The sequence below is a fragment of the Sceloporus undulatus genome, chromosome 4 (assembly GCF_019175285.1).
Source record: "Sceloporus undulatus isolate JIND9_A2432 ecotype Alabama chromosome 4, SceUnd_v1.1, whole genome shotgun sequence".
Lineage (NCBI taxonomy): Eukaryota > Metazoa > Chordata > Lepidosauria > Squamata > Phrynosomatidae > Sceloporus > Sceloporus undulatus.
In genome coordinates this window covers 230,334,794-230,357,558 of record NC_056525.1, presented here as the reverse complement: position 1 = coordinate 230,357,558, position 22,765 = coordinate 230,334,794, and the positions used below count along the sequence as shown (strand labels likewise).

Genomic DNA, 22,765 nt, shown 5'->3' with positions numbered 1-22,765 from the left:
TCCGCAGAAGGGGCGAGAAGCAAAAAGGGGGGGGGGGGCAGGGAGAGGAGCCCTAAACCAAATTTCCCAATAATTTCCTAAAAGCAGATTATTTCTCTCCATTAACCCTCTCTTTTCTCCCCCTTTCTCCCTCTCTATTAACCTCCTCTTTGCTTCCCTCTCTTTTTCTCCCCCTCCCTTTACCCCCCTCCCTTCTCCCCCCCCCTCCCACCCCGTTTTTCTTCCCCCTTTGCTTCTCCTCCATTAACCCCCTTTTGCTTTCCCCCTGTTTTCTCCCTCTCTACCAACTCCCCTTTTCTTTTCCCTCTTCTCATCCCTCTTTTCTCTCCCTCCATTAACCCTTCTTCCCCCTCTTTTAACCTTTTTTCTTCCCCTCCATTAATCCCTTTTTTCTCCCTCCACAAACCCCCTTTTTCCTTCCCCCTCTTTTCTTCCCCTCTCCATTCAAACCCTCTCTTCTTTCCTCCTCCTCCTCTGCTTTTCCTCCTCCTCCTCCTTCCCCTCCTCCCTTCCCTCTTTCCTCTTTCCCTCCTTCTCCTTCTCCTTCTTCCACCCTCCCGCTTTCTTCTTCTTCTTCTTCCTCCCTCCTTCCCTCCCCCCTCCTTTGGGTGCTTTTTCCACCTCTTCATCCAAAATAATCCAAGATCAACTCTTCTTGCAAACAACAGAAAGACGGTTCATGGCTCAGGCGACAGTTCCACCATCTTTCAAGCTGCTGCGGCTATTATTACTGCTACTATTACTGTTGTTATTGCTGGTTAATCAACAGGTAAGTGGGGCTGGAGGCTGAGGAGGGAAAGGGGAAGGAGGGCTGTGCATGGCTAAATGGGTTGTTGTTGTTGTTGATGTTATGGGGTGTTGACACATTGTGTATCAATGGGTTCTTGTGATTGTTGTTAATATTTGGGGGGTGGGGGTGTTAACACCTTCCTGGGTCTTTGCTGCTGCCTGGTGTGGGGTTTTTATTTTGGTGTGTATCTCTTTTTCTTGCATAAATGAGAACTCTTGTGTGTTTGTGTGTGTGTTTTGGATTGGAAAAGAAGGGCTGAGTTTGTATATTAAAATGTGCATTTCTCTCCCCTCCCAACTATCTATGCAATGAGAAGTCGATGTGTGTGTTTTGGGTTGGAGAAAATGGGGCTACATTACAAAGTAGGGAACCATAAAAGTAAAAGTAAAAAAGCAAGAGCTTCAGTTTCTCATTAGAAGGTTTTGGGGAGTGGGCTGTGTTTGAGAGGATGATGATGATGATGATGCCAGTTCTCCTCTTCTTTGCCCTGGGCTGTTTTTGGGAGGGAGGGAGGGGGGGGTTGCTTCAAAAACCATGTGTTGATCCTTGGAAAAGCATACAAATAAAGGGGCAACTTGGAAGAAACTTGCAGTAGCCTCCTTTTGGTGGAGTCAGCAGGGGTCAAGTTCAGCAGCCGAAGGAGGGAAGCCCTTCCCCCTTTGCCTCCCTCCCTCCCTCCCCAACAACAACAACAACAACAACAGCAACAAGAAGGAAAGAAAATCCCCAAACCCAACAACTTCTAAAGCTGCTGGTGTCTCTCCTGACTCCCCTTTCTCTGTGTGAAGCTTTGGTTTTAATCCTCTTTTTAGGTAGTGTGTGTGTGTGGCTTTTCTACTTTTGCATCCCAAGTGCAGCCCCTCATCTCTCCTCCTCCCCCATTTTTAAAAAAACATTTCTTTCCCTTTGCAAACCTCTGAAGCCTTTTGCACACTTTTTGAATTGCTCTTGGAAGAAGTTTTCTCCTTCTCTCTCTCCTTCTTCTTTAAAATGGGGATCGAGGCAAAAAGTCCAGCCTTAGATGTGAGACCATCATGAAAAGTAGTAAGTTTGGGGTTTTGTTTTATTTCTCTCCAGGGAGGGGAGGGTCTTCTCTCTCTGTGTAACTTCTTTGGAGGAAGACAAGAGAAGGATGATGGATATGGTCAAGGGTAAGACTTTATAGAATGATGTGGGGGTTGGGTGAGGGGGAAAACAGGAGACTTTCAGCTTGGTCTCTTTCTCCCCTCTCCCTCCACCAACTTGAAAATGTGACACACTGGTCTTTGAAAAAGGGTGAAGAAGAACTTTTCTCTTTTCAAAGGCCAGGAGACTGTGCACAGTTAGAAGTTACTTTGCCCAGCTCCCAGTCGTTTTCTTTGCATCCTCTCCTCCCCCACAACTTGCTTGGATTTGGGATGTGTGCGACAGGTTTTATACTCTGCCCCTCATCCCCTTTTAAAGAAGTGAATGAATGAAGAAGAGATAGAAACTTCCTAAATCTCCAAGAAGGCAAGATTGCTAATAACAGTGTGATCCACAATGTAAGGGAAGGAGGTTGGCAGAGGTTTTGTTATTGAAACATTTGTTATTAAAAGACAGGGGAGGGGTTGTTGGTCCTTGATACTTTCTCTTCCTGCCCCCCATCTCTGCTTTTGATTTTAGAGGAATACTTCATAGCGCTTACTAGGATTGAATTGTGCTCTTTTGGTCAGGAGAATTTCCCTCTTGAGGTCTTGCTCAAGTAGGTTTACTTGTATTTATATCTGTATCTGTATCTATATCTGTACCAGTGTCTATATCTATAGCTAGAATTTCTTCTGGTAAATAAGGTGTTATTAAAGAGTTTTAAGACCTCTGCCAGATCTTTTTTTTAAAACAAAGACTTAGCCACCAGCCAGAAGTCCATAAAGTGTAAGCCCCTATTTTATTTTCCCAACCACATATATCAAACTTGAATTTCATTCACTGAAGGGGGGGGGGGAGGGAGAAAAATCCAGAGGCCAAACGGTAAAAGTAAATATGAGGCAGTCCTCTGAGGAATTGACTCTGCCTTCGCCCTGTTGCCAGTGACCAAGAAAGTTTTGAACAGAATTGGAGAAAGTATGATTAAGAAAAAAGGGCAAAGAGGGAATTAGGAAGAGGCATTGATGCCCAATCGTGTGCGTAAATATGTGCATTTCTAGCGCATTGTTGATGGTACAACTTGTTAATGTCAGTAATAAAATCAGTGATGATGAAGATAATAATAACAACCATAAAGGGGACATATGGACTTCTGGGGTGTGTTTTGCCAGACTTTTGTACAATGCTTATTTTAAGAAGGCCGACAGCCTGTTATTATTTTTTATATCCCCCTCCCCACCGTTAAGAAATGCTCCTAGCGTGTTGCTGTTGGATGCTTCAACAACAGTTCTCTTGACATATTTGACTCGTAAAAATATTTTATCAAATGTAACATTGATAAGGTAGGAAGCGGAGTTACGAATATGAAGTGCAAATTAATGATAAGAGTTAGTTCCTTATGAGTCCCCTATGATGACAAAACAGCTATAAAAGTTTACAGTAGTCCTTTCTGAACAGAAGGCCATGCCAGTCCTCATGTTTGCAGTGCATCCATTAGGCGAGAAAAGCTTTTCAAATATTTCATCAGAGTGACAGATTCAAAATATTAGCAAAAGTGGACTGCTGTGAAAGTTTAAAAAAAGTCCCCTTGCTTCTGAGAGTAAATGCAGGGCTTTCATGAGAACACCAACTATTTCCTGTAAATCGTGATGCTGACAAAACCGTCTGGAAATGATATCAACATTTTGCAAGGCTTTTTTGAAAAACGTCTGTAGTGAAAGTTTGCTACAGAGATGGCTAATCCAAACAAATGGAGGACTTCAGTTTTCCCCCTCCCTTTAAGAAAAAGGCACAGTGGCCTTCCTGTTTTTTTTTAAGAGGTATAAGATTGCTTAAACTGTACATTATTAGTTATGCATCATTATTGATACTATTATGCAGCTGACTAGCTAAATATTCAGCTTCTGAGTGTCATATTCACAACTTAAAACTTACACGATTAAGTTTAGAGCTGTTACTTAATAGGGAATTTTGTTTATCACGTGCTGTGATACTTCTCAGTGTGTGTGTGTGAGCCAGTAATGCAGAAAATAAACTCATTTTTTAATGGAGCCAGAGTGTTTATCTTTATACCTTAATGCAAGTTCATGACAAACTTCTGATTGTTTTCAGCCTCCATTTCTTTGGTTAGGATAGAAAATATTTGGGCCTCACTATGTATATTTTCATTTGCGGAATATAAGCTGTTCTGGTGATGATTTACTCTGGAATAGCCTGAAGAAGTTCACACTTGCTTCCCCAAAGTAGCCACTTGTACAACCTACTGTTTGAAGTTTCAGTGGATAAATTTCGCCATTTTTATTAGTTTTTAATTTAATTTATTGCCTCAAGTACACACTAGTAACATCAGGTTTTTGTGGGACAGTACACTGCACACTTTCTAACAATAAAGCACACAGTGGTGTGTGTGTGTGTGTGTGTGTTTAACAGAATGAAGCTTTATGTATCTATGAAATAATGTGCTATGCTTGTTGAGTATAGCTATGATCCCACAATATAAAATTTAATATATCATTTTTTGCAGTATAAGTCTTAGTGGTTTTATCAGGAATAAGTCTCCCTCTGATTACTAATATACTCTTGAGTAATTGTGTACAGTACTGCAGTCTTAATAAATCTTTTACCACATTCTGCATTTGCTGTGTAAGTATTCACAAAGAATGTATATGCATGTAGACTATTTGTATAGCGTAGCTCTGTTAATGGGGACAGTAAAAGTTTCTGTACTTGTAGAATTGCTTCTTGCAGTAGCTGCTCATTGAATTTCAGCATTCAGACTATATTTTGTTTTTCATACTGGCTGAAACTCTTAGGGACTGCTTTGTGTTTTCTGGTCATTAAGGCCACATTGACTAATTACTCGTTGATGTTAAGGTGTGAAGACACTTGCTTTATAGAGCCATCTTTGGAAATGGCTATACTGTTGGTTATCTGTGACTCTCCAAATACTAATTTCAGATATGTCCTTTCAGAAAAATATGTATGAAACCTGAAAACGTGGTTTTCACCATTGCTATACATCGTCAGTAAAACTTTTAGCGTCTGCCTGTATGTGTCTGAATGTATAGGGCTGATCTATTACAGGTAATAATATTAATTGAATCCTTATGAGATATTACCTGTATCCCTACCGACAAGGTTGATTGTCTTAAAAACCTGCTGTATCACACCTAACCTAGTTACGAGGTTTATGGTGAAATATTCAAGGTCTATGGCTAAACATTTTGAGCATATCTAGCTGATAAAAGTTTTTTTGGTTTTTTGCAGAAAAGCTAAGTGGGGATTAATACCAGTTTGTTTCAGTTCTGTCAAAACAATGCAGAAACTTATAGGTCATGATTTCAGGACTATTTAGGTGGATTTAAGCTAATATGAATTGTTGAGACTTACTTTTCCCGTAACGGGGTTGGGATCAGGGAGTTGGTCAAATTATTGACTTCAGACAGCAATGTGTTCTGATGTTCAAATTTTTGGTTAGTGTATTAAATGAATCCATTCATCCCAGCAGACTGACAATTTTCCAGTTTGTGTTTGCTTTTGCTTAATTTAGTTTCCTCAAGACAACTGGTGAGGTAGTTTGGATTTGTGTTTTTGGCAGCCTTAGGTAGAACTTGCAGTGCCAAGTACTGTACCTCACTGTTCAAAATATGGATTTTTAAAATGAGCCTTATCCAAATAAAAAAAATTTTTGAGAGAAAAATACAGTATAGGAAAGTATTTTTTGGCTAGTGTTACCCTTTTCAAGATGTCAGGTAAAAGGGAAGCCTTACGCCCCTGTGACTATTATAAAGTTGGTATGGCCTTTACTCCACTAAAGAGTTTCAGATGATTTAGCTTTCTAACCATACATTGATGACTTTCCCATATTTCAAATATAAATACGTAGATGCTTTTTTGACATTATTGTTAGAAAGATAAGCTTTGTTACATTCTTCTTCCTTCCTTATTTCAGTAGCATCAGAATGAGTGTAAAAATAATCTAATACTTTGTCCCACAAATTAATTCTTTATCATTCCATCTAATCATTTTATGATTGTACCCATAGTTGAATGATCTAATGATTAAAGCTTGAACATTACAAGTTAATAATTACCTTAAAATATCACTGATTACTGACCACTGGAGAAGTTAATTAGAGCATACCTGTTGCACATTTTTGTTTCTCTGAAAATAATGTTTTATTCCGAATAGTGGTTAAAAAAAAAAAAAGAAAGGAAAGAGGGTATTATTAAAACCTGTATCATGATTTTTGAACTTCTTATTTACTGTTAAAATAGCTATGATTAAGTTTTGGCAGTTAAAATCTTCACCCAAATATAGGCTGTTTTGATAGTTCTGTGATTAGTTTCAGTGCAAGATAAGAAGGAAATCAATGGTTGTTTTATTCTATTGATTCTGATAACTTTTCAAAATAGGACATATAAACCAATAAAACTTTAGTCCTTCAATTTAAGTCAGTTAGCTCCATAACCTAGTCCAGAACTATCTGTATTTACTCAGAAGTAATATCTTGTATATATATTATGATTTACTCCCAGGAAATGGTGCATGTGATTGTGTTATCTGACTGCAGTGCTATCTAGTGTGAAGAAGCTTACTTAGGAAATAAGAACTGTTAAATTCATTAGGACTTACTTCAGGTAGGTCAGCCCAAGACTGCAGCTTGAATCAGTTTAAGGCTATAAGTAATCCTATACACGCTTACTTGGGAGAAAGCCTAATAGAACATAGCATATTATGTTTGCAAATCGACATATATAGATTGTACTGCTGATCCAAGTAACTATCAGTTTGAGTTAATTCACAATGTAGTTGGATTTGAAATTATTAGCTCAAAACCTGTTTACTGCATGTTCAATCTTACACCTTTCTATTCTTTCTGGTAATAAGGAATGTTGACTTCAACGTGACTTGATCAGTTCAAAATTGGCTAGTGGAGTCAAGGATTAAGTTGAGAGAAAACACCTTATAGCAATTTGAAATAGTCCAAGCATTGTGTGATGAATTTTTACCAAAGATGTTTGAATTTTAGAATGACTTTTGCATTAATTTATAATATCTGGAAAGGTATTTGATTAAGAGTACTGGCTGATGCTAGTATCATCAGCCTGCAAAATCCTTGGCCCTAAAGTGGTTTTCTTCCGTCTTGGTTATTTCAATGATGCTGTACTGTAAAAGCTTCCATTGTATAGCAAGTGTCTCACATTTAAGCATTTTAAAAAAGGTAGTATATGACTGGGTACTATTCCACATATTCCCCCTGCAAAACCCTTTAGTTTGGAATTTGGATGGATAAAAGATCCTGAAGTGGCTTTAGGGGTGTAGCTACATGGTTGGGGGGAGCATGAGAGCATTGCACCCCCCATAAAAATTCATCTCCCCATGAAATTTACTGTCCACATTTCTAACGTTGCAGTAACTTAAAACTTCAGTTAAGCGTTTAGAAATACAATGTAGGCATCCAAAGAAAAGGGGCCGGCAAAGTGACCAAGGAAATGTGAAAACAGCAAATGAAAGGTTTCTAGGTGTGAACAGTTGTCAGTGTTTCATTGTTAGCTATACTAGAAATTTGGGGACTGAAGGAAAATTTTATTTGGGAACAAAATTCTTATTTGGTGGGCAATGCTTTAATTTTGCACTGTGCAACTATTGACAGTTGTAAGAAGGTATAGTTCTTCCCATAATTTTAATCCCATTATCTGCTCATTCCCACTAGTTTCTAGTTGCTTAGTTCATGGCCTAGTCCGTAGTCGTCATGTGTGACCAAATTACTTCTGGCTTGAGAGGTCCATATAAGCGGCAGCTACCTTGCCAAGTTAGATAAAACAGAAATGTCATATTCAAGACTTTCCTCACCATGTATTACAAATTCAGCATGATTTTCTGTATGCTTCATTATCCGTGCACATGGAGAGTTTCTGCTTTCTCTAATAACCCACTCTATAGTGTCCGATAAATTTCCTATCAAACCTATGTATGCATGTTGTAAATACAGGATTTTTCTGTATCTGAACACAATTTTAGTGATTGTAATATGAGTGTGCATACACAGATAGGCACCCAGAGACATGTATGTGGAACTTGGGTGATATCTGTTGCTAATTTCTGAAGACGACTCTCCTTGTTCGAGAACTCTGTGAATTATATTAAAGTTTCTTGCTCATTTTATTTGTAGGCATCTTCAAATGCATTCTCTGATTCCAAAGCTGTTGGGAATCAATGGAATTTCCTACATGAGAAGTTTTCTTTTGTCCCTTAAACACAGATTTACTTTTCTTCTTTTGCTGAAATTTATTTAAATAAAAATATTTAATTTTTGAAAATGTAACTAGCCGTTTTTAAAACTGGCAGTAGACTCTTTACAAGAGGCTAGACACCTTTCCCTGGTGGTTTTATTTATACAAGAAGGAAACTTTTCCCCTCTCTCTTTCTCTCTTGTACGCTCTCTCTCTTGTTTTCTTTAAACCGTCTGACGTAATGCCAAACTTTGCTTTAAAAGAACAGACAGAAGTAATTGGTAGCTTTTAACTTTTAATAATGTTCTGGATTGGTTTTAGTGCCATTTGGTTTTTTTTTTTTAAAAAAACCTTAAGAAAAACCAGGCTGGAAGTCTGAGGAAGAAAGACCCTTTTGATGCAGTTACTTTTATTCTTGTTTTCAATTAGTTGTTGTTGTTGTTGTTGTTATTATTATTATTATTATATTTTTTTAAACAAGCTTTCCTACTGAGCTGTGCTTGGATTTCTATGTATTCTGCAAATACTGGTGAATTTTAGGTTATGATAGCTTATATTCATTGCAAAAAGAGCAGATTCTCCACAAAGTTTTGAAACATATTATCATTTTCTTCTTCTCCCTCATTCCTTCTCCGTATTTCAAGAATCAATTCGTCTTTGGAATAATAATTGCTATTCACAGATCACATAGTAATTTTGAAAAACAAACATGTCAAAGGATAGTTTATATTGGTTAAGGTAAGGCAAAAAAAAAAAAAAAGTAAGCCGAAGCAATGGAATAATGTCACAGCAAAGAGTGATCAGTCTGTTTTCAGTTAACCAAAAAATTAACAAAAATAATTAAAAATGCATCCGTCGTTTCATTCTGTTGCTGCCCCTTTTGTATTCCTTTTGACTGTATGATTGTGATGCCTGCTAAGAAGGGGAACAGTCAGTGATTCATAGTTTGCTGGATATGATGGTAATTATAGTTTAAACTTTTAAAGCCTAGTATTTGCTTTATCATCTTTTGCCGTCACATTTCCCATTTCCATTCCCAAGTTAGACTTTTCACACCCATGGGACTTTCTGTCTGTAACTAGATTAGGCAAGAGATGTCTTGGTGAAGTTGATGCTGGTGCGACTTCATAAGCTGGCAAACTTCAGAATCTCTCAAAGGGCAAGTCAGCTTCTGCCAGTTTTTCCTCCCTTTAGGGGAGGTACTCCACCCAGTCAAAGAGTACCCCACCCAAAGGAGAGAACTATAATTCAGTGGCACAACTTTTTAAAATGTCAGTTCTCCCTAGGATTCAAATCCTAGACATGTCTCTCAGTCTTTAAGTTTCATTTCAGCATCATGCTATTCAAGGACTTTATCATCTGTAGATGATTCGTGTTGGACTGTTTCTTGTAATTTGTGCTTGAGGGAAAAATGCATTCCGATGTGTGGCTTGAAAAAGGGACGTACCCCTGGCATGTAGTTGTTGTGGAACAATTTGAGCCAACAGTCTTTTTGAGCTTCTGCAATAAAATTAGATAGCTAGGAATCTTTGGTTATGAATCTGTAATCTTTAAGTGCTCACCTTCTCCACTGTTAATACAGAGTATGTTAATATGTTTTGGTCAATAATATCATGATGTACCAGATACAGTATTTGTAATGAATGAGTTGTTTAAGTCAGTTTACTAGCATTAAGGTGATGTAGCAAAATTGTATCATAAAGTGTGGTGTAATGGTTTTGAGGGTTGCACTAGGATTTTGGGAAACCAGGGCTTGAATCCCCATTTGGGTGCGGAAACCCTCCTCTCACTCAGTCTTAGAGGCAGACAATGGCAGAAATCCTCTGAAGAAATTTTGCCCAGAAAACCCCATGATAGCTTTTCCTTAGGGTTGCCATAGCTCAGAAATGATTTGAAGGCACATGAAAACAACAGAGGAAAGCTATTTGATTCTGGTACTATAAGTTAACTAGTTTATATATCATATGTTATATGAATTTTGATACAGAAATATTACTTAGTACCCAATACTACATTGTATTTCAAATCAGATTTTTTTAAAAAAAAACCATGAGTTTATTTGATTTGGTTTTGAATCTCCTTTTACCAAATAAAACTTGGAAACCGTCCAGATACCAAATTGGTACCTATCACATGATTTCATAGATAATATCAAAGTAACTTACACTGTAATATTGAAATACTATACTTGGAAACTGGCTATGTATGTACGTTAATAGAATTTAAGTAGAATTCTTCCCTGGAGATTGAATATAGACTGTTATTGGTATTCCAAGTTTCTCTTTTTTATATACATATATAACTTAAATTTCTCACAATAACAAGGAAGAAAAGGTGGCATAACCAATCTTCTGCAAAGCTTATACCACAGATAATGCTTGCCATTTTCCAGGGTTTTGAAGTTCATTTGTGTAGCTCAAAATTTTGTATGTGGAAGATGATGTAAAAAGTTCATCAATCGTGTTTATGTTCTTCTGCAAGATTTACTTAAATACTATGTTTCAGTTTTGCCTCAAACCATTTCAAACTACCTCTGGCCAAGGAATCTACCATTTCTGGGTTCCTGGGAGATTAAGTATGACAGTTTCTATTATATAATGAACAGCAGTATTGTTTGAACAAAGGTAACATATTTTGATTTGTGTACTTTCCCCCCGCTGGCTGTTGGCAGCAGTATTTCTCTAAAATGGGGAGTGTAAATATCTGAATAGGTTTCAAGCATATAGTGCAGAAGAAGGCAGTGAGTCTTTAAATCTCTGGATCTATCGTACCTAGTGTGCAGGTATGTACGCAGGACATACAGTAGATTTCATTCTAATCCGCCCACACATCTGCCCTTGTGGCCCTTTTGTGTACATATATGATGTGGGTTTTCTTTTCTGTGTGTATTCTCTATTCAATTGAATTACTGAATTATTGAATTTATATCCCGTGTATCTCCCAAGATGGGATTCAAAGCGGCTTGCAATAATTTAAAAAGATCAAGCTGAAACATTAATTTACAAAAGTTAAAAAAGAATTAAACAAGTAACAACAATTTTAAATTTTGTAATGCATAAATATTCCTGGCCCACTTTTTAATGAAGGCTGCAAGCATACAATGTATGTCTTTTTTTAATATTTTTTAAAATGAGCAACCTCGCTGTTGGAAAATACCATAACCCTAGCCAAGCTGGAATATATCAGTGTTTACCCCATCACTACTGCAATGTGATAATGCGTGAATTCCATTGATACCCTCTAGAAGTCAGTAGCAAACACCTGACTGATTTAAATACAATTAGATTGTGGCGTTAATTGGTGTGATTTTGGGGCCCAGGAGGAAAGTAGATGTAACATTATTTTAAACGTTCAGTACCAATATTCTTGGATATATTGTGAAGGTAAATTGCTGTGATCTAAAATGGTCTTCTTTTGAGAAAAACACGGTAGGCTATCATTCTCCCACCTGATGGTATTTAATATTTTTAAAAGTTATTTTTTACCCCATGACAACACCAGAAAGATATGCATGCAAATCCATAGGCAGTGATTGACTAAGGAAATAGTAATAATACAAACAACAACAATATACACATTTATATATCAGTAGGGGCCTTAATCTCTACGAATATGCTTTGGAAATAGAAACAGGTAATTTAAAATTATGATTTATGTCTCTAATGCACAGAACAGGCTGGTTTGACAAGTAGGCCATTGCTTAGCTTTGACTCAACCCATTATTTTTTAAAATAGATAAATTCTCAGCCTCTGACCCCTTCAGGCAAAAATCTGTGACTGTTCCCCATCACCCTGAAGGTCAGATAGCTGAGTCTCTACAGGACAAATTGAAAGAGTAAGTTCCCGAATGGATGGTTCTCCATAAGGAAATTCTACCTCCCCAACTCCAGATATTTAGAATCCTGGGCATTCCTAATTGTTATAGAAAGAAAATGCAGCACCCTCTGTGTATATGCTAAAGATCTCTTTTCATCAAATCCAGCATTACAGTGAACTGATTTTAATGACATTGGCCTTCGAGCTAACTCTAAAGAGTAGTCAGTATTATGCTGGGACTTGTATATTCTATACTTTCCAGTAACTCGATGTAATTTAATCCTTTGGATTCCAGCTGAACATACTGTAAGAGTGTTACAGTTTGGGGATGGTAAATCTCATGTTTCTTGCCATATGAAAATAAATTAGACGAAGAGATGCTAACAACATACATCACAGTTGTACATCACAATACAGCATTCTTTGGTTTGAATTACTTGTCAGTATATTCTTGGATTGCTTCTCCGGTATATGCACAGATTTGTCCCCATAAGCAATTTTTTGTATTCTGTTGTTGTTGGCTTATTTTCTATTAATTCTACTTTGAGTATTGTTGGCTTTATGAGTTAGAGACCTCCAAGAGGTCCTGATCATCAATAGTACTGTTTATTGTTGCAGAGTAGTGTAAAAGCATTAAAAAACCCCACTACTATAGTGATTTTGTACAAGCACTGTTTGTGGGATTAGTTAACAAACATTATTCTTGCAACTAAGGAACACTTTAAAAAAATCAGTTGCTCGCAAATTCATCCTGTAAAGTCTTACATGAATTGGTCTAGAAATATTGACCAATAAAATACCAATAAGGTGCTATTTTAATCAAAAATCCGAAATTCAACATTAGCTGAACTTTCAGTGACAGTACTGTTAAGTTCTTTTGTAATCTGAAAGGGATAAAGTAGTATAGTGACCAAACTTATTTTCTCATCTGTAGTTTTCCCTGTACACTACAGCAGCACAGGTTAAATTGCACTACCAAGGAAAAACTATTGTTCGTGAGAATATTGTGTAGTGTGAAAGGTGGTCACACATCTCTCTTTTCAAAACACATTGACATTAATGAGACATGCTTTTCTTCATTTTCCCCCAAGTTCCCTCTCTGCGCTGGTGGGTGGCAAGTCCTGTTTATTTATATTTTCATGGCACACTTAAACATAGTAGTCATTTTAGTTCCATCAAGATGAAATTATCTGACGTATTTTTTTTATGTAGGTACCATTCCCTCATCTGTAAAGTATGCTAAATCTTTTGCAGTCTCTTTTTGCTTTTCCATTTTTATCCCTGCTTTTCTCCCATGCCAATGGCTTTTTCTGCTGTGTGTGTCTGTGTATTTAAACACAGAACACACCCCCTTCTAAAAATACGTGCAAATTAAATTCCCTGTTTTACACTATGTATATTTGTGTGTGTGTGTGTATTCCCAAATTGTTGTATGTTTTACATACGCATGCACACGTGTACACTCTGATGCTTCCATATATATATATATATATATATGGTTTCAGGAAACATCAGTGTATCTTTTTTGCTTTAAGATTTTAATGACTAGAGTATTTACTGTGAAGTAATGAGAATTCTGCTGCAGTTACTAATGGGCAAGGGAAGAGACTGAGAAAAGGAAGGACTTCATATCGAACTCTTACTACTGTGCGACTTGCTACTTACAAACTGTGACTAGTTTTCTTTCAGAATGGGGTGTTTGTCAATTCAGAAGAAGATTAGAAGTCTAGGCAGGTATTCAGTTTGCTTCGTTTGTTTTAAAGCTGTTTACAGCATTAGGATAGAATAAATAAAAGGGTAATGAATTGAGTGGTTAGGCTGATTTAACTGCCTGAATTATTTTGGGAAATTGAACAGAAAGGTGATTGAAATAGTTTTGAGTGGAGATAAAATTTAATAACATGATTTAAGGTTGTAAGGTTTGTTCGACCTATATTTTACTGAAGAAGACCCAGCAACTGAATGTTGACTTTGTTGAAGATCGTCATCAATTGAAAGTCCACGTGGATATAAGGGTATTTCCCAATAGACTGGTCAGGACAGGCTCTGAGATATGCTTGATTTTTGGTGACTACTCCCTCCACATCATCATCCTTTGGCTGTCACTTATAAACAGTGATGAAAGTGCTTTATATAGTTTCCTGGGACTGTCTTAGAATTTTCTAGTAGTCTGTTTTTATTGGTTGCTTCGCACTTTTTACTATTGATGATAGCTAGCCTGTCAGATTATTTCCTGGTTGATTTCTCTTGGGTGATACATCTAACTTTGGTTGGTTTCTTGTACATAATATGTATCATTGTAGACCTGGGGAACCCGTTTCAAGGTACTTAGTGGGTGAGTCCTTGATTTTAATATATGTGGACTTAATTAAGATTACCATCTCTCCATGGTTATACGTAATCTAAAATCTAAATTATTTCAGTAAATCTGTATCCTGTTTCCAAACATACTACATTGGATCTGTGTTTGTCACTTAATGCTGTAATGCTGTTCATGTCTATTTCATAGTACGTATGAGATTGTTTTCAGTGGTGGTTACTCCTGAGTAATAGGATTGAAGCCTAAGGAACTTATTAGGGTGGCACAGTGAAACTGAACAATCTGTTGAAATCTGGTGTGTACAATTTACAAAATGCTGTAAGTAAGTAAAGTTTGACAGTGTGGTGAAATCACCTACTTTGGAGGTTTTTAAATAGATGCTGGATGGCCGTCTGTTGGAGGTGCTTTAATTGTATATCCCTGCATAGCATGGGGTTGGATTGAATGGCCCTTGTGGTCTCTGATTGGTGGCCCAAGGAGGAAGAAACCTTCAAAGAACTTAAAAACTTCAGAGTTGTAGGGGAACAGCACAAAGGCTTGTCATCTTCTTCTGTAAGTGACTGGAGAGGAGGAAAGAAGATTAAGGTAGGGATGGACCAAGTGGTGGTGATGCTTGCATTGGCAGGTTAAGAAAGAGTTAGAGTTTCAGAGGCCTGAAGAGGAGTCGGTATACCCTCTTCAACACATCTTGCCCAAAGTCTACTTGCTGGGATCCAATGATACCTTTCATTACCCAAACTGTTCAGCATGTTCTAGAGAGGCATAGACAACTGCCCCCTCAAGTGTAAATGAACCATAACTCCCATCAGCCTTAGCTAACATAACAGTGGTTAGAGATGATGGGTCCTATAGTCCAGTGACATCACTGCAGCAGTAGCTTATTCTTGCAAGATCTGTTTGCCACTTACGGATTGTGATGGATAGTGTTTATACTCAAGATACGTTGATTCTTGGGCCCATCAAATTGAATGCAGAAAAGCTGCCTTCTCTGTTAACATCACTCTGCATGAACTGATGTTAGTTGAGAACACAAAATCAAGATCAGGTCACTGTAGATCCTCTCACAAAATGAAAGATTGCTTGGGTGGCTTGAATAGATCTAAGATCTAAGACATTTTTATTTCATTCTGTAAATTGTAAATTATGCTTTCCAGTGGGTTTCATGGTTGATGGGGAATCAAACCCTGGTCTCTAGAGTTATAGTCCAACACTCAAATCAGTATGCCACACTTACTATAATTTTTCTTAAAGTATATGTATAGACCTGTACAAGCAGATTGTATTGCTTTAGTCAAACTAGTGTGTCATCATCCTGAGCTCCAGTCTTTTCTCTTTGTGGTAATAACATAGACATGGTTTACAGGGCTGTTTAGAAAAATTGTTAAAATAATATATATAAAACAACGTTATAGACATTATGAGCATTATTAAATGCTGTGTAACATTGAGTTTTTGCAGTCTGGTACAGTATAGAAATTTGCAGCTTGTTGTTAATGTATCTGGCAAATGAAGTGATAAGCATGATCACTTGGAAACTGATGATGACAGCTGGTATAGAATTTAATTAGTAAATGCATGTGTATGTGTCTTCAGGTCTTATGTAGACTTATGGCAACCTCATGAATTTCATAGGGTTTTTGTAGACAAGGAATACTGAGAGCTGGTTTTGCTAGTTCCTTCCCACCTGGCATTAATTGGTGGTGTCCAATCCAAGTACCAACTAGGGCTGATCTGCTTAGCTTCTATGATCAGATGGAATCTGGAGCCTTTAGGGTATTTAGGCACATTCTATAAATTGAGAATGAGATGGTGTGTTTTTAAAAAACTTTTTTCCTTCCCTAAAAGGCTTTGGTGCAAACTTGTGAAAGTTTATTTTGTTACTTGAAAAAGAAAAATTTTGAGACATTGACTCTCCAAAGATCTGAATTAGTGGGAAAATATAAGCTACAACTAATTTCTTGCCACAGATACATGAACTGAACTGAAGGTGTTTTTTCTTCTGTCATCTTAAAATCAATGACGAAGATTATGTTGCTTTCCTTGGGTTTCTTCAACTTCATACACATTTTGACTTTATGACATTTCTGTATAAACTTTCCAGAGAGTCACCATGATGGGATTTTTTTAAATTGTAAAAACATGTAAGAATGAATGATAGTGTATTCCCTCTTCCTCTTTTATTCATGTGAACAACCCGTTACTCTGTAAGCACAACAAAACTTTTTTTGTGGTATATTTTTCTCTGTAGGATGCAGTTGTAAACCACTGGCGCTTAAACACATATACAATTCCTGATTTAGACTCCATTGTCATGGCAAAAGTGAAATTTTCCAACACTTAGGCAAGAAGGGAAAAGTTGTAGAATTTGTCCTAATATGTGAAAGGAGAGAAGCCCTTAAAGACATCCTAACCATGCTGCTGTAGAATGTATATATAACTTGGCAGAATCATATCCAGGGCTAGCTGTGGTGGACATATAGCAAAGTCCAATAACAGAATTAGATATGCAGTTGAGGAGAAAGGGAAGCACATATAGAATAAAATGCTTTGCCATATTCCTACGTAGGAATCTCTATCTCTTAAATATGTTCCTTCCATCCTATAGCAGACTATGATTTCCTATTTTTGTAGGTGAACAGGAATTTCACTCCAAATTTTATCTTAGTGGAGCAAATGCCACAGAAATCCCTACTCAAAAGCACTAGTTCCTCACCACAGAGAATGCCATTTACTAATTTTCAGCTTTTCCTGAAGTCCTTTCAGTGAAGACTGGAGTTAGAAAGAGATTACTAATTTGGTATTAAAAATTAACCTCGTTTTTGCTTTTGGCATTCATTACATTAGAGAGAGCTCATGCAAGAATGGGAGGAACAATTGTAGTTGCAAGAAGATAAATATTTTTAAGATTAAAAAAAAAGGAAGCGTACTCCTGAAAGTTATTAATTCTAGTTAACATTTGGATTGCTAGGAAAAGTGAAGTTTCTGTGATCACTTTTCCGTAACATTTTTCTTATCTCCCTCAGTTAAAATCTAACCCTCTTGTATCTAAAAAACACAAGCAGTTTCCTGTAGCAACAGGATAACTTAGCAAGCTATAGGATTTCCGTGCATCTCCTTCATTCCCTAATATTTCATAGATATTGTCTGGATTTGGGTTTGTGTCTAAAGGCCGATGTAGAGAATGTGATGCTGACATGTTTATCATACAATGTTTTTATGTAAGTATAATGACCCCCCTCCTTTTGGAATGGAAAATGGTAGTTTCCTTGAACAAGCGCCTAAATAACTGAGGCCAGCTTAATTGTGTCCTCACCAATGCAAATTGTAACTGCTAGTTATGATGCATTCCCAGAAAAATATTCACCTTTAGTTACTTGGACTCTGATTCTGTTATACGATTTTTAAAAATTCTTAATGCCTAGAACAGTAAATGGAGCACCAGAATGTTTAGCTCTGTATGTAGTTTTGAAAATGGTCTCCAACTGCTTTCTCAATCAGGGAAAAGATTGTTTACAGAACAAACTCTTACTTTCCAGTCTATTTCTGTACTGTACTTCTAGAAATAAGTTCTATTCAAATAAATTGTATAGAATTGAGGTTCATTCCTCTTCCTTCTTGTTGCTAGTTGCTATTGTCTGTGCAAATATTTTTCAGCATTCTGCAAAAGTATTATTATATTTATTTCTATCATACCGTTTGCCCAGTTCATGACTCAAAGCGGCTTGCAACAATTTAGAAAAGTTATAGTTAAACATCAACAAGTACTATTGGTTGGCATTGCAAATAGTTGCACTAAATGCTGAAATAAAGACCTCTTCTTGCTGAATACCTTAGTTCTAACCCTCACTCCAAAATGACTGTGATTTCTCCCAATTTATGATGTCAATTGTAAGCTATTCATTTGTGCTGCTTTTCTTTTCTCTTCAGATACTTATACTTTTGAGTTATATGTTTGTGAGTACCTTCTGCCTTTTGATATTTAAAACTGTATCCTAAAGGGGGAAAAAACCTCAACTGTTTGGGGGTGAAAAGTCTTACACAATTAGTAATTTCAAAAAGAATGCTAAATGTGTGAATGGACTCTCCTTTTGCTTCTATACATGCAAATTCTTAAATAGGGAAATTGTAAACTGTTTTACTTTTGTTAACGTTCTTCTGTTCATTTAGTTTTAAAGACCCAGGTTTTCTCCAACAAATCTTACTGAAGAATACAGAAAAACATTTTAGTAATGTTTAGTATTTTTGCCTCTTCAGTTGAACAAAACACATCATCCAGCTCATCTAAGAATAACATCTTAATCTGTTTAAGGTAGTGAAGCCGGGGAGTAGAGACCCTTTAAGAAAATACATATTAAGGCTTTAATGTTACACACATGCACACACACAGGGTTGTAAGTCCCATTGAACATACTAGGATTGAGCTCCTAGTAGACTTGTTTAGGATGGTTACCGTAAAAGCTGTATTTCTAATCTCTTCTACATATACATTTAGTCATTCAGATGTAATGCGGCAATTGGTTTTAAGAATTTGAAAACATGATGCGGATAGGTTTTAGAAGGGTTAAGACTGTGTTTTTCACTTGTCTGTTGCCATAGCCCAAATTAATCTGTTTTTTGCTTTGCAAGTCATTGGTTCATTTGAACTCAGCTGATTTTCTTAACTAGCGAGGCTTTAATGAATAAATAATTGCCACTTACGGTTACCTGGTGTATATAACAAATAATAACAGTTCTGTAGACTAGGGATCAGCACCTGAAGGCCCTGAGGGGAACCACCTGGCCCCCACTATAAAGAGGGGAGTGGTGTCTGGTATCAACAGGACTTGGCAGAGTGTCGTTTGCAGGAATGGGAGTTCAAGCCTTGGCCCTGTACCCCTTATTCCATTTCAGAGTGGCTGTCCAAGAAATTTTCTTGTTGACCAGGAATGCATGAGAGAGCCCTTTAAAGAGAATATTAATCCTTTGGTTACCGAAACAGAAATGATGATTATGATGTAAGGGAACATATACTTTATATACTTGTTGTGTTGTTACAAACAGAATTTAAAAATGGAATAGTAAAAAAAACACACACAACCTACTAGTAGCAAATGGCAACATGCAGATAAGCACCCACGAAACCTGTTTTAATAACTCACCGAACTTCGTTTCTCCATAATTTGTGGCTGTAATGATACATTGCAAAATGAATTTTCTGGGTTTTGTTGACATTACATTCAGCACTAGGTCATAATAGAATTTATAAAAAGCCCTTAGATCTGTTCTCTCTCTCTCATCCCCCCCCCCCTTGCAACCCATGCAAATAGATTTGCCCAAAGCAAGGGCAACCTCAACATTTCAAAGAGCAGGGCAGTAAAAGTTGTGGATGTGTCTGCTGATATTTTAAGGTTCTGTGGAGCAGAGAGGTGGTGATTTCTAGACTGCAGGAATTAATTCACTGTGACACACATGGAGGCAGCTTGTGTTGTGCGAGAGGTTGCAGACGGGCAGCCCAGACCTCAGAAAAGAATTAATAAGAAACTTAGACTAGCAATATTTTTTTTAGAGATAGCATGTAATACGTATTCAATCTGAGGGGAATCTTGTAATTTCATATAAGATGCTGGTGTTGCAACATTGGGACTGTGTGTGCCCATGCCTGGCTGGAAAATTACACCTCCAGAGCCTTCAAATTGTACAGCACAGTGGCATAGGATCAAAATGTCATAGACAGGATTACTCAGTGTTTGGATTGCTGTAAACATTATCCATGGGGCTGCCATTCAGAAATATCCAGAAGCTTCAGCTCTGGCTGCTAGAATTCTTGATGCTTTGTTTAAATGGAACCATAAGAAGGAAAAATACAGTGGCTCTTTATTTGCTGCCAAGCCCAAGTGAAGGTGCTTGTGGTGGTGCTCACCATTAAAACTCTTAAGTTAAATGTTACTTATCCTGCTTCTGAATTAAGGCAATCTTCTGGTTCTGTCACTGGGAGAGGTCAGCTATGCTTTTGTAAAAATCAGGGGTTCTCTTGGTGCTTGTGTCTCAGCTCTTGAATACCTTCTCTTAGGAGGTACTGGTTTCAAAATAATAAAGAATTGGTTATATATGATGATACATTATTTATGACCTATGATTGCAGTGGTAAATGATGTGGTGTGCTATCATATCTTTTCTGACTTATGGTGATCCTAATATGAGCCTGTCATGGGGTTTTCTGGGGCTGAGAGTGTGTGACTTGGGTTTCCATGGCCAAATGGGGAATCATACACTGATTTCCAGAATATGTTAGTCTGTGCAATCAGTATGTAGAGAGATCTTGTAGCACCTTTGAGACTAACTGAAAGAAAGAAGTTGACAGCATGAGCTTTCATAGACTGAAGTCTATTTCCTCAGATGCATTTGGACTCTGAATTCAGAGTGATAGAACAATGCTCCAGACATTATACCATGCTGGGTCCAATAGCAGATATCTTTATTGATACTTGGCCATAAAAAAAAATATCACCCACTTAACCATGATTTCTTTTACATGCTGGTTGGAATGTCAAGCCTCAGTTTAAATATATTAATTTTTATAGTAGAAGTTATGTTAGCCATTTTATCATTGTATGTATAACAAGCTGCGATTTTTTAAAATTATTTTTGGTGAGTAAAGCAGGCATTTAGAAATTTTCTCAACAAACAAATAAAGGCCTGCGACTAATTGATCCAAGGGCAGATGAAAGATAATTTTGGCATTTGGCTATGTAGCTAATGAAACTGGCTCCTATGCCATGTATTTCTTCAGAAAGAAACAAAGTAGCATGTATGCATTACAATTCTGTTTCCTGACAGGTTTGAGAAATGGCCAAAGAGCACCATTTTTTAGAAGTAGAGTTTTACCATAGAAATAGACTTCCAATACTTTTTTCTAGTAGGGATGGAACAGAGATTGGAGCAAATAGTGGCTGCCATACAGCTTGCATGCGACAGGGCAGGGATTCTCCATCCACAATGACCAAACCTCCCCTTCCAACTAATCATCATCTGCAATGAACCCCAAAATAGGAAACATGAGATGAAGAGGTAATAGAGGTGAAAGGTAAGAATATGCAGTCGTTGTCTTTGTTGTCATCATCTCCTTCTCAGTTACACATTTTCTAGTTCAGCTAGAATTGTGCGTTGTTCACAAAACCTTCCTGGAAAAGATGAGCTTTGAAGAAGGAAATGAAAAAAGGAAGGAAAGAATGTGTACAGAGATGCTCCATTAGGGAAATCCTTGGATAACATGCTGCTAGGGACTTAGGGCAGATTATGCCAGGGATGGAGCTAGGTATGAAAAGGTCAGAAGAAGGAAAAAAGAGAAAGTTTTGAGTGGAGGGGAAGATACAGACAAAGGTTGTGGAACGGCTTAACCTGACAATGGAGTGGGAGCCAGTGAGGGGTTTTAAGATGTTATATGGTCCTAGCAGTGAAAAAAATGTTACTTTTCTTCTACCATTGGGCCAGCAAATTTTAAGCCATTACAAGAAGTGAGTGTCATAATCATCTTACCTTGAAAGACATATTGCATGATTGTGTGGTCATTGCCCTGTCCCTCCATCTGCTTAACCTGTCTTGGAAAATACACACTCCAGGTCTTGATTCAGGTCAAGAGTACTGTCCTGGCATTAAGATGAAAACATGATTATTAGAGTTGGGCCAGCACTGAGAGTAGGTAAGAGTCTTGTGACTTCAGACCATATGGGAATTTTGGTATGTGTATTAGGAAAGTATTAGGAAAGTGTGCTTGTGATCCTGCTACCTCCACATGATTAGAAAAGTGCCAGAGTCACCTCTATCTTTCATCCTTTTTCTTCCTGTGTTGCTAGGAGGAATGGGTAATAAATGACTGCCCCATAAATCTTTTTGGTGGGTAAACTGTGGTAGGATGCAGGAAAATTTGAGATTAATAAGGAAGGAGTATTGTACATAGTGTAAATGGAAGAACCTAGTCAAACTTTTGTGGTTGTTCAGCTACTTCCTACATTGTGTGCTAGTTCAAGAGTCTAGAAACCAGATCAAGTCTTTACAGTATGTACTGTCACTCTCTTGAAATCAAAACATCATGTATCTACAAAACATATGTGTATACTGTACTTGCTTCTCCTCAAATTATTTTAACTTATTTATGTAATTATGTATATCTCTTAGTTCACATTGAACAAGTACAACAGACTCATTAAATAGGTATGAATTCTTGTTCTGACTACATTATGTAGTCACAAAATGAAGTAATTATATCAATTTTTCAGATGGAAAATATAATGAAGGCTGTAGGAAGCAATGATAGCTATAGAATTCTGCATTACTATTCCATAAATGGACTTGTACCATTAGTGGTATTAAATTTAAAAATTCTTATATTTATTTATTATTTCATTTATATTTATATCTCATTTTTCTCCTTTATGGGACCCAATGATGTAATGATTCCTGTGTCAAGAACTATATATTCTGATGAGTACACATGAATTTGATTTTTAAAAATGGAATGG

At 37.1% G+C, this 22,765-nt stretch overlaps 1 protein-coding gene across 1 annotated transcript in view; it reads left to right on the top strand.

Annotated features, from left to right (window-relative positions):
* The first annotated feature begins 563 nt into the window (after positions 1–563).
* Positions 564–22,765, top strand: part of TRPS1 (transcriptional repressor GATA binding 1) — a 319,326-nt gene continuing 297,124 nt past the window's right edge. Inside the window, 1 exon segment of the mRNA XM_042465644.1 lies at positions 564–769. The gene's annotated coding sequence lies outside the window, so the exon portion shown is untranslated.